Source organism: Dipodomys merriami, unplaced genomic scaffold, assembly GCF_024711535.1.
Source record: "Dipodomys merriami isolate MVZ:Mamm:240054 unplaced genomic scaffold, mDipMer1.0.p SCAF_1184, whole genome shotgun sequence".
Taxonomy (NCBI): domain Eukaryota; kingdom Metazoa; phylum Chordata; class Mammalia; order Rodentia; family Heteromyidae; genus Dipodomys; species Dipodomys merriami.
In genome coordinates, this window is record NW_027202476.1 from 114,766 (window position 1) to 125,625 (window position 10,860).

The 10,860-nt window shown below is 37.7% G+C and overlaps 1 pseudogene; it reads left to right on the forward strand.

Moving 5' to 3' along the window:
• Positions 1-9,983: 9,983 nt before the first annotated feature.
• Positions 9,984-10,083, forward strand: LOC138822937 (U6 spliceosomal RNA; annotated as a pseudogene).
• Positions 10,084-10,860: the final 777 nt, after the last annotated feature.

Here is a 10,860-nt window from a genome sequence, read left to right on the forward strand (position 1 = left end):
ATCTCATGTATGAATATTATTTTTTCCAGGGCTAGGGCTTGAATTCAGGCCCTCGAAACTGGTCTGAAATTCTTGTCTTCAACGATGGTGAGTTTCCCCTCCCTTACAGTGCCAAAGAGTTAATCAGACCCTGAGTTGAAATCCCAGGCCTGCCAGAAAAATGGTGCAAATTCCAAGCCATTGTCTTAATTTTTTGACCACGAACATGCACTATCTTGAAAGCACTCTCTGTGCTATGATATCATTCTATTCAAAGCAAATTTCTTAGCTGGGTGCTATTTTTCCTAATGACTATGGATGTTCACTGATAGAAATACATGCATATATACACAGACACATGGAATTACTGGCTCTTTCTTTTTAGTGCAGATCCTGAGGTTTCAACTATGAGCCTAGAAATTATCTCTGAGCTTCATTTACACAAGGCAATACTTTATTGTGCCTTAATCCATGATACTTCATTAAATGGAGGAATAATTTAATACCTAATAAATATTAGTAATATGTTAAATGTCATTTAATAATGTACAGACATCTCACATTCTATAATATATTTATATTTAAATGTACATTGGGATATACATATACATCTCTCTCTCTCTCTCTCTCTCTCTCTCTCTCTCTCTCTATATATATATATATATATATATATATATATATACATTTATTTGCAGCAATTTACACATCTAACTATTTATATATTGACCACTCCTGGGGCTAGAACTCAGGTCTTGGGAACTGCCTGGCATTGAATTTGTTTGAGGGTGCTGTGCTTAAACTGACCCCTTGATGAATTGGACATTCCAGGCCCTGAGTTCAAATCCCAGGAGTGCTGAAGTCAATTGGTGGAGTAAGAAGCCAATGTTGACCTAATTTCCTTTCTGTGGAAATATTGTGCCCTAGGTACAATATGTAATATCTATGCAAATACATATGTATGATATATATTCAGCCTGAGCAGGAGGTCTGTGAGACTCTTATGTCCAATAAACCACCAGAAAACCAGAAGTGGAGCAGTGGACCAGAAGGTAGAAATGGGGCTTTGAGAGAGAAAGCCAAGCAGATGAAACAGGCTAGACCATGCTGGAAAGCCTGGGAGGCACTTATGTCCGATTAACGACCAGATGGCTGGAAGTGGAGCTGTGGCGGTGGAAAAGCCTCAGCCTTGGGAAAAACAGCTGAGGAACGCATCAGGCCCTGAGTTTAAGCCATGGGATAGCCTCAAAAACGTTTTCAAAAAGAGAACGCCACGTTTATGAATCAGTGCCCTACTTACTTATGTGTGTATATTACCTCCCTGAGTTCAAACACACTGTATGCAATGATGCTTCTCTTATTTATTCATTTATTTATTTATTTATTCATTTATTATTCACATATGATCCTTGCGCCTACTGCATCATCCTCTTCATGTCTTTCTCTTCCAGGGTTCCAGGCCTGTGTCCTTATATGATGCGCAGTGAAGATTTCAGCAGTCTTTATTTACATTTTATTATGAGGACAATGCAGGAACAGTCACAAATCAGGCAGGGGTACACAAGGTAGGGTTTCTTAGAAGTAACCAGTCTTCAGAAAATTAAACTTGAGGAAGTAAAATGGTAGCATACTTATTTAATGGTAGCATACTTATGAGGGGGCTGGGAATGTGGATTAGTGAGAGAGTGCTTTCCTAGCATGCAAGAAGCCCTGGGTACGATTCCTCAGGAGCACATACACAGAAAAGGCCAGAATTGGTGTTGTGGTTCAAGTAGTAGAGTGATACAGACAGTGCCCAGGCCTTAAGTTCAACCCAAGACCGGGCAAAGAGATACCTAGGTAGGTAGGAAGAAAGAAAGGAAGAAAGGAAGAAAGGAAGAAAGAAAGAAAGAAAGAAAGAAAGAAAGAAAGAAAGAAAGAAAGAAAGAAAGAAAGAAAGAAAGAAAGAAAGAAAGAAAGAAAGAAAGAAAGAAAGAAATATGATAGTTTAATCTTTGGACGTCAAGAGGAAAGAAGGGAACACTTCCCAGTCAGGAGGCCTTTTGCAGTGTGCCTTCACATAACCACAGAGCAGGAAGACTGTCTCTTTCCCACTTCTCAGGCAACCAAGGGCCGCAGAGTCAAGAGGGCAGAGCTAGGTTCAAAATAATGTGCTTGGAGACAAAATAGAAACAGTCCTGCCTCTAGTTAGTCTGGGGATTTGCATTAATTATGTGGAGAATTAAGGAAGGAGAATGGACTGGCAGAGGTAGAAGGGTGTTCAAATCTGACAGATGGAGAGTCAAAAACCCACTCCCTAATACCAGAGAGCAGGGTTTCTCTACTCTATTCCTCCCCTCTCCCCCACTAAACTGGCTCTCTATTGGTAACCTAACGGTAGCCTGAGGCTCCCTTCACATGAGGGAGGAAGGTTCATTAGTCATTGTTTGAAGAGGCCGAGTAAAGCCTGGCCCTGGTGTAACTTTAACAAATTTTACAGGTTTTCCCCAATGCTGGTTGTGCCTGGAATAAATGAAGTGGTTTTGCAGTTCACTTCCCTGTTGAGTGTGTACGTTCTGCCTCCTAATCCTGTAGGCCTGGTCTCTGCACCTAGACTGGTTTTTGAAACTGTTTTCTGTCCTTCTATTACAGAGTTACACTGGAGTTCTTCCTGCTAACACAGCTAGGGCTTGGATCCTGAGAACTTCATCTGAATCCAGGATAGGTCAATAATGGTTCTTTCCTTCTTCTATAGCTCAAGTACTATAAGAACATTTAATGTGCAAGTAATTTCTCATCACCAAGGGAGACACACGAAGCTCTTGAATATCTGACCTTTCAGAAATTGAAGTCATTTTGTCATAGATTTCCTGCCCTGGCTGGCTTCACCCTGTGATCCTGAGACCTCAGCCTCCTGAGCTAGGGTGATGGGCATGACCTACTTGTGCTCTGCTAGGTTCAGAACTGTAATGACATTGACAATACAAGTCAACTGCTTATCACAAAGGGCTTGTGTAGCATATTAAGCCTTTTAACCTTGGACCTTTAAGAACCCTGTAGGACACAATATTACAATGCTATAGGTCTGAGAGGATGGGCATATGTATGTGCTACACTTGAACCTTGAGCTCTGAGTCCAATTCTGGTGGGCATCAGTGTTCATGTTCCAAAGAATGTTCTTGTAATTAGCAAATAGGAAAAGTATTTTAATTAACCCTCACTCTTTTTCCAGTTGTGTGTCTCGAACTCTAGCCTGGGCACTGACCACCCTGAGCCCTTCAGCTCAAGGTGAACACTCTAGCACTTAATCCAAAATGCCAGATGGGTTCTTTTGGTGGTTCACTGTAGATAAGAATCTAACAGGCTTTCCTTTGGATTGTGGTCTTCAGCTCTCAGCCTCCCGAGAAGCTACGGTTCCACTTATGAGCCACTGGCATCTGGCCTATGGTTTTAGACAGTCCTGGGCTTGATTTTAGGGCCTGGGTACTCTCTCTGAGCTTCTTTTTCTCAAGGCTAGCCACTTGAGCTACTCCATAGCTTCTGGCTTTTTCTGAGTATGTGGCACTGAGGATTCAAACACTGGCATTCATGCATGCTGAGCGAGCACTTTACCACTAATCCACATTTCTAGCCCCACCCTCACAATTTTATACCTCACTTGCCTATCCTCAAGAAAAGGCTTCTGAGTATAAATCATCTAAAGAAAACCTGATAGAAAGTTTCCAAAGATAAATAAGACAAAGCTCATACTTGTGAGAGACTCTAATCATGTAAAGACTGTGACAAATGCTTCCATTTACTTATGTATTATGTTTCAACACTTAATAAAATATTAATGAAAATGAGTCAATGTCCTCAATTATTGGGTATAATTTTATAAAAATGTGCAAAATGTAATAAATATTATGTGTATAAAAATACTAAATACAGTAATCAATAAATAAATGAATCAAAGGAAAATAAAATACAAAATCATTCTTTTTCTGTGGGGGTCCAGTTGTGTGGCTTGAACTCTGGGCCTGGGTGCTGTTCCTCAGATCTTCAGCTCAAGGCTAGCACTCTACCACTTGAGCCACAGCTCTACTTCCGGATTTTTTCTTTTTGCTTATGTGGTGCTGAGGAATCAAACCCAGGGACTCAGGCATGCAAGGCAAGTGCTCTACCACTGATCCACCTGAATCATAATATGAAATTAACATACATATGTAAGTATATATATATATATATATATATATATCATATATTACACATGTATAGAGATATTTTTTCCATTTCAGGGCTTTCATTCAGGCCCTGGGTACTCTAGCCTGAATTTCTTTCCTCATGGACAGTGAGCTTCGCCTTCACCCATGATGCAAAATAGTTACCTGGACGTTGAGCTCAAATCCTAGCAATGGCAGAAATACTGGCTCCAGTTCCAAGACACTGACATAATTTTTTAATGGAAGCAGTTATGTTTATTCAGTTCCATACTGAACATTTTAAAAAGTGTAGAATTTTGTACAGCTATTCACTCAGAGATCCTTCCCTTACCTCCAAAATGCTTCTCTGAGAACTACATTGTTTGTCTTTGTTCGTTTTTTATTGTAAAAATATTTTACAGGAGCAAGGTAATGAGTAAATTTCATATTGAGCATTGTTACCTCCTCCTTTGTTTTCCCCCTACTATACCTTCCCTCCCACTGCCACAACTACCTCCCCCTGCTTAGGTCAGTGACTTAGGTTTCACTTTTGGTTGGCACAAGGTTTGAACTCAAGTAGTAGCAAATCTTCCCTCACATTGCTACAGATTTACCAAGACCCTGAGTTCAAATCCCAGGCTAGGAAAGAAAACTAGGAGAAAATCCAAACTATGTAGCTTTATTTTTTTTTAATTTAGTTAAATAATTATATTTTCTTTATTCTTTTTCTTTTTTTTCTTTTGGCCAACCATGGGGCTTGAACTCAGGTCATGGAAACTCTGTCTCAGCTTAGATCTCTCTCGGCTTGGGTGTAGCCTCCAGAACCATAGCTGATCCTAAGATCCTAGGCCCAGGGGACTTTCTAGAAAAAAAACTGGAAAGCAGAAAAAGTGGCAACTTTCAGGGGTCTAGGGTTTTATTATTTTTTTCTTTGCACAGTGACCATCCTGGGTTTGAATGACATGGCTGCAAAGTAGATATGACCTGCCATTGCTGATGGCTTGTGGGCTATCAGTGAAGCCATAAGACAACCTGTGGACATAGGCCCTGGGTTCAAATCCCAGTCCTGACACCAATGGCAGGAGATCACAAGAGACTCATTCCTATGCATGGGAATATCCATTGAAAGAGTAGTTCATGCATCCGTCTAGTCTAAAATTGGATGCAATAGTCCAAGAATGCTGATTGATCTTAATGTATAGTTTATTAAGCATTAAAAGAATAATATTCCTTCAATGGTGGTATAATAAATACCTAAGAGTTGGTAGGAACGTAGTAGGTGTCATTCAATCATAGATAGACGGCTCTGGCACTCTTTAACAATATATATTTCTTTGTATATCACCATCTGCCTATCCATGTATTGCTGTTTTGGCCAAAACTGGGGGTCAATCTCAGAGCATGGGAATCACTTGACAGCTTCATTGGCTAGAGGCTCCCATGCTCAAACTCACCCATTCATGAATTGGGCCTGCTAGGCCCTGAGATCCGATCCTAGCACTGCCAGGCATGATGGAGATCACATACATCTAAAATCTAGATTATATGTGATAGGATGTAAACAATGTAATAAATGGTATAAGTGTCATCAGAGTCAATAAAATAATATGGACTGAACATCTGAATGGAAGTATAAATCTTATTGTTAAGATGTATATAAGGAGTAACTTTTCCAGGACTGAGGCTTGAATTCAGTCCCCCTAGGAGGAGGGAATGGCGGGAGATCCTGAGATACTTGTTTCTGGACCTAGGAAGAGTCATGGCATGCGATCGATCTCATCCTTGAATGAGTAGTTTGTGCATGATGCGAGTAGGAAATGATACGCAAGACTCATGGGGTATAGATTATTTGTAAAGAAGAGTTAATGAAGCATGACAATAATCATCACAGACATGAAATGAATGCATCAGAAAATATCGAAATATAGGTACACACAGATTGGATTCCATCACAAGTCACCATCAGTCCTACTCTATACAAATATATACTTATTTGCATTCTACCTTCTACTTATGAATGGATGACTATTGTGCTCCCACTCTCCCCCCAGGGGGCTCAAATTCAGGTACTGGGAATGTCTAGCTCCTTTGTCGCTCACAGGCTGTTGTGCTCATATGGACTCATTCACCAATTGGGCCTGCTAGGCCCCGAGTTCAGATCCCAGCCCTGCCAAAAGATTCATCTTGATGTAAGACGCCAATGTTTTCATATGTTTTCCTTTCCTCTGCAAGTCTTGGGTCTCAGCTAGGATCGAGAATGCATGGGCCACCCTGTGGTCATGGGAATAAGTTGTTATCCATGTCAGCCCAGTTATACCTGTCATCATATACATGAGAAAATACACAAAAATCCATGAATAGTATACAAAATAAACACAATAAGTACACTCAATGCACGATGCAGTCTCCACACGGATGTGAACATACATCCCATGTTTAAATGATGCATTGAGCACTATTTTGGCCTCCCTGTGGCTCAATCTCAGTTCCTAGGAAGAGTCCATCTCCTTAGTGGCTCAACGTCTGGTGTGATCACGTGGACTGATTGGGCAGTTGGGCTTCCTAGGCCCTGAGTTCAAAGCCCAGCAATGCCAAAAATTCACCCTGATGTGAGAAGCCAGTCATTGCACCTGTTTTCCTGTGCTGTGCAAATTCTGAGTCTCAGCCAGCATGGAGAATATATAGGCAACTGATGTCAGCTTATATTTCCATAATTCATTCATCTGCAATAACAATGTGCAAGACTGGAAATGTGAAGCACTTAGACATGATTTTATTCTCGTTCATTTGGAAGATTAATCTTTAGTCAAAAGGAACGTTTAAAAATGGCCTAGAATTTATTCCTACCAGTTTTTATAAATGGCTTTGTGCAATGGTATGTGATTATTTTATTTTACATTATCCTATGTAAATATTCTACTAACTATAAGTTTTGGAAAAAGAAGAAAACTAAAATTTACTACTTAGAGGAATATGATAGAAATAGAAGACAGATTTTATGTTTGTTACATCTCTCATCAGTACCCATATTCAAGACTTAAACTCATATTTCTTACTATGTTAGACAGATACGGAAAATATATGATAAGGCAACACATGATAAGGCAACTATTAGTGACTTTAAAATGTACCTCCTTATGTGATGAAATTTACTTTATTAGCTAATATTTGGGTTTGAATTATGGGAGGCTGATCCATTAAACACATTTCTGGAAGGCCTCTACTGAACAACACAAATTGTGGGGGGTAGTATTTCTGCACTTTAATGAATGGTTGAACTTGTTTGGTATTAGTGCTGGGTACGTAAATCAACTCTAATGTAACTTGCTCCCTACACTTGAAAACCTTGTAATGTCACTATCATCTACTTGTCAAGTGTTATTTTGGTGAATATGATTTTTAAAAGTTTATTTGAAAAGGAATATACTTTCAGGAGATTAAATGTAGGTTACATTGGTTTGAGAATGACATTTTTATACTACAGAACCAAGTTTTACTGAAGTACCAGTGTTTTGAAGCACTAAGGGTATTCTCAATTAATGTTTTTCTAAATTATATTTGACCTCTAAATCAAGTTTTCCTAGTCTTGGTAGACCAATTATGATCTATCATTCCAGAAACTATTTTTTTGGCTGCACTGAAATCTTTCATTCATCATTAGGAGAAAGGTATTAAAAATAACGTTGTTCATTTGTGATTTTGTTCACTCATATGGGCTGGTCATCTGTAAATTGAAAGTTTGAATTACAGTACTTTCTCTCAGATTTTGTGATCTCATCTTTCATTTTAAGTTGCCTTGCATTTCACAATTGATCACTGCTAATTCTTGTAAGCAATTGGGGCCCTGAAATATTATAGGAAATGAGAAATTGAGATGAGTCTTTAATTATTTTCTGTTGGCATGTTGCATGGGCCTATGTGAGAAGTCATGCCCTTGTTATCTGATGATGCAGATAACTGGGACCTGTTATCCTAGGACCCATGGGTCCTGCAGAAGAATAATAGCTTTTAGACATCATATCAGCAAAATTTGGGTATAATCAGTAAGAATGCTTTAGAAATATGGAGAAAAACACTTTGGGACCAGCAAGTTAAAACAATAAACAGAGCATCAGAATAAAATCCCTTATAGATTAGCAGAAAACAATACTGTTATTATACCATGTGTATTCAGAAGACCACGAACACTTAGAAGGTATCAGAAGCTTATACTGAAGATATTGCATTGATACTTTTTATAGTCTAATATATATTCTAAACCTAATTATTTATATTCCAATCTATTTATGGGAATAAATGTCAATATATTTGTCAAATTATCAATTCTAGTAAGATTCACTGTATAAAATTTAAAATTAGCACATATAAATATAAAATATATAAGTACATATAATATAAAAATTGTTTTGCATTGTTGTGTTGTGTTTAGGGAATCAAAGGCAACTCTGCTTTAAAGTATTATTCCATTATCTCTACCTCAGTTTTTGGTAGAGTTAGACTTAAAGCTCTACCATTTGTAGATATGCAGCCTAGAGGCAAGAGGAAACACTGTGATTAAAACATTACAAATTTAAGGCCTAATATCGAGGAGAAACATATGGACTTCTCCAGGAGCTATTGCAATATTTGGTGATAGAATGTCAGTAGTGTAAGTTCCTGCTTGGTTGGATGATAGACAGGTCAGGACAGTAGGTAATCATGCATATGAACAATTTTTTTCACTTTCTTGGCTTTAGCTACTTTTGAAATGATACGTATAATAAACAATTATGTTTTGATAAAATACCTTCTATTCTGAACAATTCTGTCTGAACTGTTCATCTCTCTATGATCCCTTGTAACTAAGATTATGTTTGTTCCAGTAAGACAATCCATGCTGTCAACGTAAGATATTCTGGTTGGTCTGTTCCTACATGGAAGAAAGGTAAAGGTTCAGTGTCAACGTCTAGTGCGTTGGGGTCCCTAGGTAAGGGTCACAAAATCACCAGGACACAGGGTATGCAGAGTGCAAACAGCAATTGCCACTGCATGCTGAGCTTTATTGTTAGTGGGTATTTAAAGACTAGCAAGCATCATCTTTGCCAAGATTTGGTCAGAAAACATTCACACAAAAAATTTCCACAGATACATTTTTACTTAACCTATGAGAGAAAGTCTAGGTATATTATTATCTAAACTATTTTAGATCAAGCTCAAACCACTTCTCCAATCTCAGGAAAATGCTTGACCAGCTGTTCATCTATGCTTAAGCAAGCAGAAGAGCCACTTCCTCAGCTCCCAGGAGTCTGTGACATGTTTTGAGATAGGGAGAGGGAACATTTTCCCTCTGTAGCCTGGCATTCCAAGAGCTTTCCTAATCCCAAACACAGTCCTCAGATAATCCCGAGGCTGGAACCTGCATCATTCTGCCCCCTCAACATAGACCCTGAGTCTTCACAGTTCAGGTAGACATTTGTTCCAGCAAGACCTCATTTGGGAAATTTTAAGCTGCAGAAAGTTAGAAGTAGCTCTTAAGCAAGGCTTACTTTGAATCCATTAGCTCCACAAAGCTAACTCAGTTGATAAATAAGTACTTGAAAAGCCACCACCTTTGGACTTAGCTGTAAAGGCTTCAAAGTATGATCAAATTTAAAATGAAAATGACGAAATAGTCATTGACAAAACAATTGTAAATGTGAGCAATCGACCAAACTATATAAGTTTTTTCTACTGTACACAGAAATTTAGAGAAATAAGATCAATAGCATTTTCAGGAACAATAAGGGTTCCTTGTTACAAATAGGCAACCATGGATATATGCCTGTATAAAGATTGTATCATTAAGTACTTAAATTTAGAGGATACTACATGCTTCAGAAGCAGGTCTACCCAAATTACAACAATACAGAGATTAACATAGCACTTGCACAAGGATGATATGAAAATTTGTGAAGTAATCCATATTTTTCATTCTTCTGATGCAAGAAATGAAAAAGAGTTATTAAAAAGTTGATTACAAAAATACAAGTGTAACAATACATGTAATTCATAGAATTAAAGGTTAGTTTGACATCAGTATATTAAATTTTCACCTTAGAAAGGCCTTTACATAGCATAACCTTTACAAAACTTGAAATTAGATAATATTGCCATTTTATCTCAAAGAAATAAAATAATAAAAGAAACTACGAAAAAAAAGGAGTCTTAAAATACTTCTATATGGAATGCAATCTGAAAGGTCACATTTACTAATGAATCTATACATTATATAACAATGTAGAATTCAAAGTATTATATCTAGGAGAGAATGAAATAGATTATGGACATTACACAAACATAGATATACTTTGTTCAGAAAAGCACCCGGAACATCTTTAGTTTCTATACTATTCATTTCAACAGATAAGTTAAAATTATTTCTGATTTAAAGAATCACAAACTCTGCAGAAATCATTACAGATGTATACAAACAACTCTTGAATACATTTTGATATCAAAGTCATGCAATTCACTTGGAAGAATACCATGAAATACATAAATTTTTATAGTAAGATATTACTGTTGCTTTGTATTGTGAAAAAATTTGTAGGGACACAAAAGATGGACTGGCATTTTTGAAATTTAAGAAACTTAACCAAACCATTATGACTTAGGAGACCAATTTGTACAGCCTTCGACAATTTCAAAGAGGTAGTGATACATACTTACCCTTTTGGCAATATCAAATGCAGTTTCTTCAAAGTTG